The 16,491-nt window shown below is 30.4% G+C and overlaps 1 protein-coding gene across 5 annotated transcripts in view; it reads left to right on the top strand.

Moving 5' to 3' along the window:
• LOC134683323 (soluble guanylate cyclase 88E-like) overlaps window positions 1-16,491 on the top strand; it is a 184,018-nt gene that overhangs the window by 51,365 nt on the left and 116,162 nt on the right. For 2 of the 5 annotated variants that reach the window (XM_063542540.1, XM_063542545.1), the window contains exon 1: window positions 1,133-1,255. The exons of 2 other annotated variants lie outside the window; for them this stretch is intronic. The gene's annotated coding sequence lies outside the window, so the exon portion shown is untranslated. Of the gene's footprint in view, window positions 1-1,132; window positions 1,256-16,491 lie in introns of those variants that run through there. One more of the 5 variants, XM_063542543.1, reaches the window with a different exon arrangement.

Raw genomic sequence — 16,491 nt, forward strand, 5'->3', positions numbered from 1 at the left:
ACTTAGTAAAGAATTTCTTGTAGCTACATTCAGATGGAGATTTTATTAAAGAGTTCCTGCATCATTAAGTCATTGTGCTTCTGAAGGTTATCGAAATGATAGTTTTAAACATATACTCAAATTTAAATACGTTGGATATCTTTTTTTAAAGATAGTTCTTGTTTGTAATTGTGCGATATTTCATGTACATTTGGTTAGTACATGGATACATGTTTAATAGAAAGAAGGTTGATAAGTTTTCCGTACTATTTGTTGTCATTCTTGAAGATATTGATATGTTAACAGGTATTTGGTTTTATCAAAATAAGTTTAATTTTTTAACAAGAATTTTATGTCGGTGTGATGATATTTTGCAGATGTGTGGCCCTTGGGCTTAGAAAGGTCACTTAAATAATCAGTTTTCAACACTTTTTGTCGTCATGCTTTAAGATATTGACTTGATATTTGGTATATATAGTTACAGCATGACAAGTTATAGATCAAGTTAGAATTTTGTTCTAATACAACTGTAAGGAACTATGTATTGCTATGCAATACTCACAGAATGCTTGTTTTTTAATACTTTTGTATAATTCTATAGTGAATTAGAGCTTGTTATATTTGATGGATTTCTTAAAAATCTATTGTGAATGTTGTTTGGATGCTTCCTCATCTGATGAACATCCCACATCATCTTTTTGATATTTTCTAGTTCTAAATAAGATAGATAAGTAAGTTATTCATCATATTATCGAAGCCATAGAATTTCAGTAAATTTTTGAACAGAACAATATATATACATTTATTATTGTCAAGTCTTAAGGGTAAAACATGGTAGAAACTTCTGTGGCTAATAAAGCAGGAACAAATAAAATGGTACGGAAATGATTAATAGCTACAATTTGTTTATTGAAGGGTAAAATGTTTCCCCCTGCTTATTTTTAATGTGTGCCTTGAAGTGCATCATTTAAAAAATGGCATGTGCGTGATCTCCCAATAATGTGAGGTAAACACTTAAATATAGTATGATAAGTTTCGCTATATTTATTCAGCAGAAATGTCACTCAACTAACAATCTTACACAATAATTGAACAAAGTATCATCTTATATATGGCCTTCACCATCTAAACATTTACAAGTGCGTTCATGCATTTGCGCTTAGGATTAGGTTTCATTATACGTCTTCATTTCTTTTATATTATTTTGCTCTGAACTGAAGTAATTTAAAGTGTAAAAGGCGAAAAATATTTAAAAAAAGCAAAGAAGCACCAGTAGGTGAGCATAACTTAATTAAGTTTTTTAAGAATATTATGAGATCATTCTAATTTTACCTAACACATGTGAGCGAGATCGATTATGTTAAAGATTAGGCTTATTATACAATATGATATAAGGATATATACATAGAGCAGTATTATGACAACGTATTTCCTGTTTTTGGGAAGGCAATTAATTGGAAGAAAAAGCGTGTCATCGACTTCGTTTTGTCAGGATAACAACCTCAGTTTCGTGTGTTTTTTCTTTAAGAAAATGAAGATTATTTGCTTCTTAATTCAAAGTTAAATTAGATGTTAAATTCATGTTCACCGATTTGACTATTTTTATATTTGATTTATAACGTACTAAAACGTATATATAAAAATTACACTTGGTCTGAATTAAACAGTTAACAAAGCATGTACTCGATAGTAAATTATGTATCGGAATTTCGTGTGTATTTTAGTCTAGACGCCATTTTATTAACTATCGAGATAACATTCAAATACTGCCGACATAGCCCGATATAAACATAGACATACATGTAAAATAGATAGCGACCTCGTGCCATTAGATATTTATAGGTCTGTTTGATTTCATGATATAGGTTTTAAAAAAGTTAATAAATTAATGTCTTTACCTAACATATATAAGAAACATTTTTTTTATTAATCGAATCAGTCAACGATATGGTTCACCTTTGTTTCACTGTCAATATTGACATTCTTTTCTTTTTAATGGCTGAACACGAAGTATGCATACGTAACCAATATTTAACAAATTGGTTGAATTAAAAGGTCACATGAATACGGATTGAATGAGGTCGAATCATTCACTTGCAAGCGAATAATTTATCAGCGATATTTCTTTGCACATTTTGACAATATTGAACAAAATTGGCTACTAAAAAACGAATTATTATTTCTTTATTATACCCCGCATAAAAAGTGGGGTACACTGTTTTACCTCTGTCTGTCAGTCCATCCATCATTCGGTTCGTCTCATGAATATTTTAGTCGCATCTTTCTAAGGAACTACATTATAAGCATTTCTGAAGTTTGGGTTTTCAGGGTTTATAAGTCAGTTATACTGTTTGATGCGTTTTCAGATTCATCACTCAACAAATGCTTGTTTACCGTTCACTTGTTTTATACACATGATATCCAAGTTGAAAATTTGAGTTGAGTAGTAGCACACAGTTTCACTTGTTGTTTTATTATTGATTGAACCAAACGAATTCATATTCTATTTTTTTGCATATCTCGTAACTAATGCCCCTAGCTTAAACAGTACATAATTTGTAAATATCATACCCGGAACCATAAAACAGAAGCGATAGATATCAAGGTCATAATCACACTCATAAGTCGAAAACAAACGGACAAAGGACAGTATACAAAACACAGCACAGAAAACTAAAAACTGAGCAACACCAACCTCACAAAAAATATATTACTAAAATCTAGAATATGATATATGCACTTAAAATCTGTATTCTATGTTTCAAGATAAATGTTATTTATACATACTTTTCTTTGAATAAACAACTACAGTACATCAATGATATTTCTTTTTCATTAGCATCTTTAAATGTAAAGACTGTATGGATGAAAACATATTTTATTTAATACTCTTGCTGAGGTCTAGATAATAACATCATACTATCGAAACTAGTCAGATGAAACAGCATTCCCAGTTGTTTTTCTTAAAGCCATTTCCGCCTGTATATGTTTTACATGAAATCAAATACTCATAGTATGAAAGTTTTACATTGTACATTAGTGGCATTCGAATATTATAAGGCGATACATAGATGATTTGTCATCAGTTAAATAAGTACCAATTGTAATCCACAGATTTTTTAGATGTACATTGTCATTGAAGGTAGTTTGGATCATTAGACTTTTTCAAAAAAATCTGGTTTTGTAAGTTATGTATTGGTTGGACTAACCTGAAATAAATTGCGTACAGAACTGCTCCTTCTAATATGATTTCCTCTTACAATCAATTTGAATATTTCTGTTAAGTATTAACGTGCTTCTTGTTTTAAATATGAGTATTTTGTGATGTCTGTTCACTATCTTAAGTTGGAATATGCCCAACATCGACTGTAAAGGGGCACTAGCTTTCAAATTTTTGTTCACCGATTGGAATTAATTTTTCATATTTGATTTATAACAATGTTAAACATTCATTCAAATTATAAAAAATAAACAATTTACAGGGCATGGGCTCGATGAAATGTAGCTTCATTCGTGTGTATTTTAATCTAGACGCCCTCAAAATAACTATCGAGTTGACCTCCAAAGTCCTCCGATGACAATGTGAACAAACATATAGATATAAATAGATTAAACAACTGGAATTTTCTTTGTCTGTTTAATCTCGAATTATAGATTAAAAATGTATGTTTACCAGTGTTTTCACCTGTAGAAGAATGATTTTTTTTTGTGGATCGAATCAGGTCAATCAAATGATTTACCTTTGTTTCACTTTCAATGTTGACATTCTTTTCCTTTAAATAACTTTACACGAAACATTCATCTTATATAAATGTGGGTATTTAGTCAATACTGTTTGATGTATGTTTTTTGAAAGCTAATATAGATAGGCTGATCTGCTGTATCAGTGAAATTGATCCGGTATATCTCCAATGGATTGAAACCAGGAATACTTCGAGAGAAAAAAACCACACATGATATTTTCCAATTCATGTCCTACCCGTATGTCTTTGATATTGTTAAACCTACACATTATTAGATAAAGTTATAAACAAGATTCGAGAAACGATGACATTATTGGCTGGAAATGTTTTGAAATTTTCAAGGTTACAATTTTGTGTTGTGTACCAGTAACTTTAAAGCGACTTTCAAAGATGAATAATGTATAATATATTCTTATAAAACATGTGCAATGACGTGTTTTCTTTAAATTATATTTGCTAAATAGTCTGCTAAATAATTTATTTATGTCACTGAGAAAATATAAACAACAAACGTGATTTACCATGTAGGATTAGATTTCATCAATTTATTTAAAACATCCAAACTCTCATTTGCACAAAAACATTTATCAATTACGTCATTTGCACTCTTTTTTAGACTGGAATAGCAACATTCTAGACTAATTTTGGAATAATAACGGATTTTGTTAGATGCTGTCAGGAAAACGGATTTTTATTTTACATTTACGTCATTTTAAGGTGTAATGTATTATACACTGTTTTATAATTAACGACAGTAAAACACTTCATTAATCTATCGTGATCAAATAGAATCGAACAAAATATTGACGCGGAGACTATAAAATAGGGACGGATTTATCTTAAACAGATTAGTTGGTAAAATAATACGCGATTCGAAAGAGTAATTATCAAAAAAGATATATGTCTTTCGGACCACTATGAACCAATATGCAATTAAAAATATACCAAAATGTTATTACATGGAGAAAGTCTTACTTGTAATACCAGACGAATTTCTCATTTAAAGTGATATGTAATAATAGTTACTGTGTTTGTAGATAATCTCATTTTACCAAACTAAAATTAGTCTACGTTTTAAAGTTTTAAAGAGCTTTCTTGTACATTTAAAGACAATAACTCATATACCTCAGTTCTTTCTTTTATTTTTTACCACTCAGGTGTACAAAGTGATTTTACATATATCTGAGTTTAACGAGTTTGTTGAACGAACGCTGAATGAACAATATTACAGCATTTATGGTTAATAGACTATCCGATATTAAGCATCACGTTAACCATTAGTCACCGCAACAATTTCAATGCCGCAAACACGTCTCTTCTCTCTGCCACTTTTTGTTTTATAACTGAACGATTTGGAATTATAAAGAACTGAACATTTATGCGACAATGATATATTAGAGGATAACATAATATACATACATTGCCGGGAAAATATTATATATATGTATTCCCTACAAAACATGAGAAAATTTCGACGAGCCTCGTTTTCCCCCAGTTTCTTAGAAGCCTTATATTCAATGAAACTTGAAACTTGAAACTTTGAAACTTTGTATTTCACTAAAGGCCTCAAATGAGGCATAATAGTACATTTAATTTAACAAACAATAGTAATGCATGAACTAACATATATACATATAAAGTAGGTGTATACAGATGAAAGAGTAATATCCATATATTATCATTTAAATACAGACATAACAATTTTGCAAAATTTTGCCAACCCAACAAGTACATACTTATCTTGACTATTCATTAAATTTGACAGGCTTACAGTATTTTTGTTTTTATATATATGATCAGGTATAAACTGGAGTCTTTCTTGAGTAAAAAAGTTACAATTAAATATATAATGAAATTCATCACCCAGTTCTTGCTTGTTACAAAGATCACAAATTCTTTCAGCTCTATTGATACTAAAAAATCTACCAGCTTCAATTGGCAATGTATGGCTACCGCATCTAAATTAAATTAGATTATACATCAAGTCAGGTGGAAGTACAGTGAGGTAATTCTCAAATTTAAAATCAGATTTATAAATACGATATTTTATACACTTCGGTGAGTCATATACTTGTAATTTCCAACCTTCAACAAATTTTTTCATGAACAACTTTCTTTACATTTTTAGACAGGCTTATATTTCTTAATACAGATTGGTCATACCAATAATTTCCATAACCACATTCAATAAAAATATCTTTTATATATAATAACCATTTAGAATGGTACACATTACCTTCATTCAGTTTATGCAACATATCATACAATGTTCGAGATATTTTCTCTTTCTTGCCATTTAAAATTCGCTGCCAAAAACCAACCATTCTAGCTTTAGTACATATAGACATGGGTGTTCTACCAAGTTCGCAATATACAATATAGTTTGGCGTACATTTTTTAACCTTTAATATATACTTGCAAAATTCTAAATGCAAAGACTCAATAATGTCATTATTTTCATAACCCCATACTTCTGCACCATATAACAAAATAGGTGCCACCATTGCATCAAATAATTGTGACGATGTACACATAAATTGGATTTATCTCCCTCTACTAATTTGAACTTTTTTATTTTCACCTATAGTGAGTTCTAGACCACCGTCCCTTGATGAATCTTGCATAGTAGCAATGTTTGCTGATGTGCATTAGTCATTAGGTGAATCACTATTGGTGTTATTTCATAATATCTGTAATATCTAGTTCTTAATTATCTCCCCTTGATGACCTTTGCATTGTCGTGATGTGAAAGTCCCTTGCTGCTGTGCACTGGTCATAAAGGGAACTACTACAAAATAAGAAACTATATTTCTGGTTCTATTTTTTCCCATGTTATATCATATTTATATTTATTTATTAAATCGACATCATTACATATTACACTTCATACTATAATTATATCCAACGTTGCTCATTTTGCCACTTTATTACTTTGTGTATTATGTACTGTGTATCAAAAATGTCACTCAAAATTTGTTTTATAATAATCATTGTATTATGATGTTTATGTATCTTGCCCGACAAGTGCCCATGATTGGTAAAAATAAAAAAATAATGTCTGAAAAATAATATCGTGTATATGTATCTGCATGCATGCTAATCAGAGATCATGCCTTTTAAACACTGTAAAATAATTTTTTAACCCGTCCACGTTATAAAAAACTATATTCACCCGGAAAATGTTCCCTTTCTCGATTCAAAATAGTTCTATAAAGAACTCGTTCGCTGTGACATTAATCTTCATATGTTGATTGTAAGCTGATAATTTACAGTATCAATATTCAGAAAGATGATATTAAACCATTACACACAATCCTCTAAGGAGTCCCAATCTATAACGATAGAGCTATTTTAGATTAAAAAATACGTAAGATAATTGAATGCTAAGTTCATTAGAAGTTGAAAAGATAGAGAAACTTACCGGACCTCCCGTTGTATAACCTAATGTTAAAAGGTTTTAGTGATAAAAGTGACTGATGATGACAATTTCTCATACAATTATCAGGCTGTTGTGATTTAAGAATAAATCTGACACGTTACTAACGAACTATCGTCTGCACACCTGGTAGTTACGAACTGACAATAGATGCTTGTTATACTGGGATAATTCTATATATAATATATCACATATATATGTAATTGATTTTGTCTTCCTTTACTCTATCTGAGGCCCGTTAGCCCGAAAATACGAGACGACTTTTTCTTAAAAGAGCATTTAGTTTTGATAAATTGGAAAAGTTTTATTAAGAAATCTTAACTTTCATAATGTATATAAATGATCATCTTGATATTGTTTGTTTTGTTTCTTTGTGCCAAATGTCATGAAATGTAATTAACGCCAATTCTTATTTGAAAATATATAAGTATAATTCGAATTTGAACTTCGATATATTTAAATTTTTCCAGATGCAGTAACATATTTCATAGATTTGGATTTGTGATGAAATTTCAAATGTGACCATGTTTCTGTCATCACTGCTTTTGTATGGCAGTATGCCTCCCTGTACCACTTTGACAATTTGTTGTTAAATTGAGAAATCCTGAACTTTTGTTTCCGAAAAATTAGAACACTTCTTGGTAAATATGAATAATGAAACTGTTGAATTGCAATCGCATGTTTACCCACAATATATTGAATTGACGTAGAACTTCCAAACGGTTTACAGTACTAAATTTGTCCAACACATATGGACACAAATTTTACAATATCTTTTAATACTGTCAACTTTTTTCTTTAACTTCATTTAGAAAAATAAAAAATCGTTATGTTGAAAGCGGTATTCACTGTTCCTGAAGTAGGAAAACAAAACCTATAAATGTTTCGAATTTGATAAGTTGCATTCCGTTTTCAATAATAGTTATCAAAGGTACCAGGATTATAATTTATCAAAATAGTTATATAAGCTAAACAAGAACAAAGTTGGAGAGCATTGAGGATCAAAAATTCCAAAAGATTGTGCCAAATACGGCTAAATTTGTCCCACTAAATCAGGAATAAGGTTATAGTTCTTTGGGATTGGTTGGGCTTGCTCAGTTGCAAGTCAGATCAAATATTGGATATCAATATTTTAATTTTGAGTATAAAAAACGCAGGTAAAGAGGTTTGTATTTTATATTTCTGGAGTTGAAATAATTTATGAAAAAAATAAACTTCAATCAGTAATTCAGTAAAAAATTATCAAAAAGACGTATTTATACTATTCTCTTAATGCTATTGTTGGTTGTACCCTCTCAAACATTTTATTTGGTGAGCCTTTGTCAAAGGTTATTCCAGGAGTAACTGCCAACCTTTTGTTTAGCTTCATTTAAAAACAAACTCGTAATCAAATTTTGTAAAGTAGGAGAACAAAACCTATAAATGTCTCGAATTTGATAAGTTGCATACCGTTTCCATTAAACTGTTGTTGATAATTTGAAAAGCACAACGCTAAAAATGTAACAAATACCAACAAGATCCCCCCTTTAAACAAAACTAGGGATGGCCTTGGTGCTCCGGAAGGATTATGACATCTTTCTTCACACTTTGTCCCGTCATCATGCCCACTTATTCGGTGATAAGTATCATTGTATCATGCTACAATCGAGGAAACGAAGAGAGATTGTAATTACTTTCGTGACACAGATATTCTATACCAGACAATCAACTTGTGTGACGTATGCTAAACGTTCAAAATAATGACCTCAACTTTAGAACCTTTCTTATAATAGATTCTTTTTCAGCAGCAATGAATAAAAACTGAAAAGTTCACAATTGGGATGTTGAAAGCATCTCCATTGACCCCAAACCAATTTCCATTATTAATTTCTGGTAATTTAAGTCAAGATATGAGGAAAACTTAAATGTATCAGTGGTATTTTTTATTGCAAGTTCGATTGGATAAACACATTCAACATAGACATCAAAAACGGAAAATAAATACTAGTAATGAGATGACACTTTCTGTATTGCGGAACGTGAAATTAATGGATCCTGCTAGCTTCCTATCATTCTCCCGGTAAACTTCTGTATAAAGTCTGCCTCTTGTATGAAAGGTGAGCCAACATAAACGCACGAAGGAGTCCCTCGTTAAATATCTTTTTTTACGTGAAGAAAAGGGTTATAATAACTTCGTTTTTGTAACATTTTAAGTTTACTTAATTAACGAATGAAACAGTGATGTCAATGACTTTTGCAGTTGTTGATTAGATGTAAAAACAATCTCATGCAATCTTATAATTTAGAGTTATGAATTTGCGTTTGTTTTTCTCGTGAATTTTCCTGTTAAGTGTTAAAGTATTATGTATTATAGCTCTTAGCATGACAGTGACGAATTTACATTAAGTGTCTGCATAAATGGTTTCACGTATCAAATAAAGTTTAAAGAAAACCGAATTCTGTATAATTATCAAAACATGGTATTTTCTTAAACGGCAACTTGTGGTTGATATACCTTGTTTGTTGTTTAAAAACATTCACTATTTACACCCAAAACATCATTTACATATTAATAGCCTTTAATATGTTTGAAATTTACAATATGACACCTTTTATGTTAAAATATAATATTCTCCCACAAAAATGTGCCCCAGATAAGTCTCTTCGATTTTGAGAATGATTTATTGTTCATTCTTTTATGACACTACTCTTTTGCTTTGTAAACACAGCCATTTTCAAATTCCAATAGATCGATTGAAATGCTTTATCAAATAAAATGGTCATCTTTCGAAAACATGTCTTATAAGTCCGATTTGAAGTACAAAGTTCTGAATTTTCCGGTTAAAAGAGTCAAAATAATTATTGTTTCTTATTTAGATCATTTCATTTTGAGTTGTATCAAGTGCATTTGAATTTTTCTTAACTGTATTTTGTTTTTTATATTTGACAATTTGAAAGTTGTCAAAATGTTTGGGTTATAAAGTCCGCTTTAAACACAAACAAATCCCAAGAATTTTCCACCTACTAGTACAGAAATGTGAGTCGCTGTGTTGTTCTTCTTGACTTCAGGTCATCTAATTCTAAGTCGTCTAGCACTTTGGTTACCTTTCCCCTTTTCTTTAGTATTTAGCCTCCGTTGACAAACTTTGGGACAGATTCGTAGATATCGTCAGAGAAAACTCAGATTGCTGAGTTTGCTTTTTTTGATTACATTTAAATGTGAGTTGTTTCAGATCTTCAAAAATTTGAAGTTTTATCTGTATGCGTCCATCTCGGCTTGAACAGGGAATAGCGAACGACACCATGAAGTTTTTGTTCTCCTGAATAAACTATACTAGTATCTGCGGATTTTTCTCCATCAGAAACGGCTTTCATTTTGCTCTGAAGATTTCTTACCTCTCTTACCTGTCAATGCGTACTTACCTAGGTTATATAGTAATTTTATTGTGTTAAAAGGTGTCGAATGCTTTTGAGAAGTCTAGAAATGCAACATCAACTTCGTTACCAGCGTTAAGAGTTATTTTGAATACCTTTATAAAAGACCTGTTTGTAAACAAAACGTGCAATCTTAATTATTCTTTAAAATGATATTATTTTCATAATTTGTGTACTGTTTCGTAGGGGACTTTTGTCCCCTACGAAACTTCTTCTAAACACACATAATTTTTGAAATGTTTAATGTTTCCGATAGACATTCTAGTTTGTTTACTATAAATACTAGACAAATATCATTTTTTTCTGAATTGGAAAACTAATTTTATCGATAAAGATTAGACAGTACTTCACACATAAAGGTTCAACTCATGTTACGTAGTGGACATTTTGATGCGTTTCGTAGTGGACAAAACCGTTTCGTAGTGGACAAAAAGTTCCGTAGTTGACATCAACCCTATTATATGTTAATAAAAACATAATAAAAATTACATGAAACTAACCCTTGTTATTTGTTTTGCACGAATATAATTGAAAAAAGATTAAAAAAAGACTGTATGGTAGTGGTAGTGTCCACTACGAAACGTTTTTCTCCCATTCTTGTTTCGTAGGGGACCGTTTCGTAAGGGACGTATTCGCATGTTTTATTTTTTTCGCACAATCCCTATATTGCAATAGTAACAAGACTGATTGTATTCATCAAAGCATTTATCAAGCTGTACACTGATATTTTTTCCATAATTTTAAACCAGATACTGAAGGAGATTTGACCCGTTTCGTAGTGGACATAATCAAAAATACGGTATCACTCTGGTTAATTTGATGTGCTCAATTTTTCTTACCAACAATTTAATTGCCGTTATAAAAGCATCACTTCTTTTGTAAGACCCTCATGTTTATATCTCTTGCTAACAAAAATTAGATTGATTTTACAAAACTGTTTATTTGCAAATTTTTATGACTTCGTTTCGTAGTGGACATTTTGTTAGGGACACACCTTCTGAAATTAAAAAACCTATATTGAAAGCTGATTATTAAAATATCTTGGCTCTGAACATACTTTTGAATTATTAATGAACTTGTGTAAAGTAAAAAAAACATTTATTTCTTCATTTTTGTACGATATTTTAGAGTATGAATGTTGAACAAGCGGTCTAGGGACATGCCATTTTGGTTGTTTTGGACCATTCAGCTTAAAAATGTTAAATCTAATTCAATGTACTGACTGCACAAAAAATTACTTTCAAAGACCAAACACATTTTTTTAAAAGTGGCTGGGACAAGAAAATACGTTTTTATTGAAAAACGCCCATATGATTTCATGATTTCATGAAGTAATGAATATGACTTATAATTATTGTTGTATTTTTCATGAAAAGCAAGACTCAAATCTATGATCAAATAAGGCTAGTACCATGTGCTTGTTTAACTGTTTTACAGATGAAGACAAATGTTAGTTTTCTAATTTGTCTCCTTCCTTGAACACGCTTGAGATTTTGGCGTTAAACTGTCTCTGGGTAGTGATGAAGTGTGTATGGAATTATGGTATATGAGTCCTGGTTACAGTAGTGACCATTTCTGTGTTGAAATGAATTATCATTGATATGGTCATAACGATAAATTATCTGTTTACAAAACTTTGAATTTTTGAAATACTAAGGTTTTTCCACCTCAGGAATAGATTTATTTACCTTAGCTGTATTTAGCAAAACTCTTAAGAATTGTTTTACCTAAATGCTCTTCACCTTCGTACTTTATTTGGACGTTACTCGCGATGTTCATTCATACAAGTGTGACACGACGTCGCGACTTTTCAGTAAATAAGCTTATCTTTTAAAAAAGTTAAACTTTACTAACGTTTATTCTATTGGAAAATGATTAATGCGTGTTTGTTTATTTGTTTGTGATCAATACATTCAATTTTATTGGTGTGTACATGGAACAATAACTAAATAATACTTGTAATTCCTTCACAGTTTATTTGCGTTACAGTATATAACAAAAACGATATGAAGAATCTGGAGCTTGGTTGATAAATGAATCTTAATTTGTTGGAACGTATTGCTTGATATCGCATATATATTTTCAATCTCTATTTCACCTTTGACATGTTTGAGACAATGACATTCCTAAGAATAGCATTATGTACTAGATACTATAAGTTTTTGTTAAATAAAGGCAACAGTAGTATACCGCTGTTCAAAACTCATAAAACCATAGACAAAAAACAAAATCGGGGTAACAAACTAAAACCGAGGGAAAGGCATTAATCTTGATGTTTTTTAATGTCTGTATTGATCATAAATCATATTTTGTCATAGCAACATTTATTGCATAATCTACCTTGAAGTTCCATTTTTTCTAGTACGAGAGTCCAAACGGACGGCTTCGGGACGAGTAGGTTAAAATCGGGAATTAACTCTTAACTGGACTAACTGCTGTGAAAGCATGATAACGACTATTTCATGTAGTATCTTGCTGTTAGGTTTTTCTCTAATCAATCAAAACGACAATTTTATTTGGATCTATTCAAATATGGTTCGAAGTACGGTCCATGAATGATTTTTTTTCTGTAAAAGAAACGCCCCGCAAAATCGTCATCTTCAATATTTCTTAAAGTTTCAGGGCAAGTAAATGCGCAAATTAAATAGTACTTTGTATTTTCTTCATCTGTTTATAGGGACAGTAGAGTTCTCTCTGCAATTAAGTCAGTCATTGCATATTCAGTGTCAGTTTTGTCTTCTTCATTAGTATGTTTTCCATCAGGACAAATATCAATATATAAAGGCACGACCTCGACCTCATTGCTACCATGCAATTGTGTTTTAAGGTTAACCAGTAAAACTACATATGTCATAATTCTTAATTATACATTCGTCGCATGAATAACATAAAATATATATAAGCTTGTCCGGTTGTGAGTAAAAACTTAATGTGAAGTTTGTATCCACGAGTAGGTTTAAAATTTTGAACAGAAACAAGATTTATTGTGTTTACAAACCTGAATATTTGCTTCCTTTCAATAATGAGACTTCGTATCGTTTAGGTTAAAATATGCCAGGGTTTCGGTCAAAACTATATATTTTAATACAAAATTCAACGGCATGTGGTAGAATATAAAAAAGTCATATATTTTAACCGTTTTCAAAATCTTTTGAATAATCAGAAAAATGGTTTGTAACGTTTACGTCAAAATTGAGTCTGAAACGTCGTTTTTACGCAAGTTCGACATTCTAGTAAGACTCCGAAAAATTGACGGTGATTTTAAATTATTTATAGGAAATTAATGTATTTTAGATTTTTGGAAAATTGAGAAAAATAACATTTCGAAAAATCATTAAATTCGATTTTATCAGAGCACGGATAAGCAAAATAAATGCCGTAAATTTGAGTTAAGTTCGTTTTTATGCCAAAATTGAAGTGCGACAACATTGTAAGCCTTTGAACAATGGCCCATAAATCATCATTTTATATTTTACAGGATATTTGTCTAGAAATTTAGAAAATTAAGCAAAATAACATTGACGTAGAAATAAAAATTCTAACTTTTTTCAATTTTAGATTAATTTTTTGGAACTCTCAAAACTGTAGACCCCCTAAAAATTCCCAGTGGGACAGAAATGCCTTAGTTGTATGGAACGCATTTTTTCTAAGGAATTATATAATAACATCATAAAATATTGCGTAAACGACTGAAGAAACATTTCTGTTAGACAATGGTAAAAATCCGTTTTTTTAAATATTTAATGGTTAAGATAAAAATCATGGTTCAGTTTTTACAATAAATGAAAAATGTTACGCGGGACACCCTAAAAAATCACGTTTTTTTAAATTGAAGCTTGTCGCATATAACATAAAACATAGTTTATACAATTATTTTCTTTTGAAAAACTTTATATTTTAAAACGCGTACAACAGAAATTTATTTTAAATAACAAAATTGCAATTTTGAGACCCGTATCTTGCCGAACACGTCAATTTTACAATGAGGTACGAACATCGCGCGTAACGTCTTGTCTTTTTTCATTATCTTTTCTGATTCGAGTGTCACTGATGAGACTTTTGTAGAGCGAAACGCGCGTCTAGTGCATATACAAAATTTCAATCCTGGTATCTATGATGAGTTTATGTCGTGGTATAGAAACTCATAAGGATTCGATTTGAAATGTCATCTGAACCCAAGCCATTCGATGGGTTTATAATTAAAGCAATTTTCCACTCCTTATCTTATTCCTATGGATATATTTCACCGAATGAGACTAAGCACGGAAATTGAAGTTTCACGATCAACACACAACGGGTGCCTTTGAGCATCCTTGTTTTTAAATGCGTGCACGTTTCTCAGTCTTAAGTTTTTGATGATATTTTTTTCTTTTTAGGTGTTTTTTGTTTTTGTCAGTTCGTCTTCGACGTACGAAGTTGAATTTCACTTGGTATCTCCCGCCTTTCTTGTATACGTAATTCTGTTTTCCATTGACTTTCGTAAACTGAATGACCTGAACTTTTCAGATGTCACACACCTATATATGTATATAGTATTAACGACATAAACGTACGAACAACTAATTTTAGTTTTAGTATAGTAAATTAAAACGAGCATGCTTAAAAGTATCTTTTCCAATTAGTTTACAAAATAAACTGTAGCTTCAAGGGATTATACGAGTGTATATATGCAATATCGTTTTTTTTCTTTCTTTCAATGAATGGTTTGGATAAGAAAATAGTGAAACCATCTAACAATGACTCGGCAAAACATTAAAATAATTCTAGTCCAATCAGACTTTAGTTTGGTAACAACGCGGAAATACTTTTGTATGTATCAGACATTTACACAATATATCTGTAATAGATTAACAAGTTATTTATGTATTTTCGAATATAAAAAGCAATAAATCATCATTTTTTAAATGTTTGACTTTCTTAATTTTTGTCAACATTATTTTGCACCCATACTTTCAGAATGCAATTTCTGAATATTCTTCGTATTTACTTATATTACAGTAAATTGTTTTGTGTGTTAGAATATAATAAATATTTATTAAAAATAAATATATAAACATCTTATTTATTTAATTATTAGAATCTGAAAGTGTTTAATGAAACTATATGCGGTTTGATTGTTATTGTTTAACTCCACCTATTGCTTATTAGTATAAAAAATTCTGGGTGTTGCTATCATTGATTGCAAACATTTCCCGTACGGTGACCTGCAAACGTCCAATTATCTTTATCATATACGTACTCTTTGGTGTTGGTGGTCAATCTCCGATAGTCTTGTTATAATTCCTTTTTTTCACTGAAGCGATTAAGAGCTTTACACACGGTAATATCCCATTCCTGTCTTTTCATTAAGATTGTATGTGACTTTCTAGAGGTCTTTTGTGATGTTGTCTAATTGACGTGTACCCGTTTTTCTTTTTATTAATGAATAAGCTTGAAACATGTTACAACTAAGCTTCATATTAAAACTGTTCCATGTGAAAAAAATAAAATAAAAATATGAGTAGTACTGTATTGTCATTTAAAACTGGCATACTTATACAATAAACTAATTTATTAAACAGACATTTTTAATTGATGACGAATGAAAAAACGACGGGTAATTGATTTTAGACTTCTGTTCTACTGACTTTTTTTAAACAGCACCAAGTAATTTTCACACATATGGTAGTAGGATTTTCAAAATTAAAGAATTCAAAACTTAGTTCTTCTTTTAGATAATCCAACGTTAAATAAAATTTGAGACATGTTTCTGTTTAATGAACTGCATAAAGTGGAGTGACACATTTTTTTAGGTGACCGATCAAGAGAACAAATTATATTCTATTTTAACAAATATGTGATATGCCGCAGATGTCTTACCCTTGTCATTCAATCATCCCACTTGATTTTACATTGCAAATTGTCAATCGTATAAACGTA

This window comes from Mytilus trossulus, chromosome 9 (genome assembly GCF_036588685.1).
Source record: "Mytilus trossulus isolate FHL-02 chromosome 9, PNRI_Mtr1.1.1.hap1, whole genome shotgun sequence".
Classification (NCBI taxonomy): domain Eukaryota; kingdom Metazoa; phylum Mollusca; class Bivalvia; order Mytilida; family Mytilidae; genus Mytilus; species Mytilus trossulus.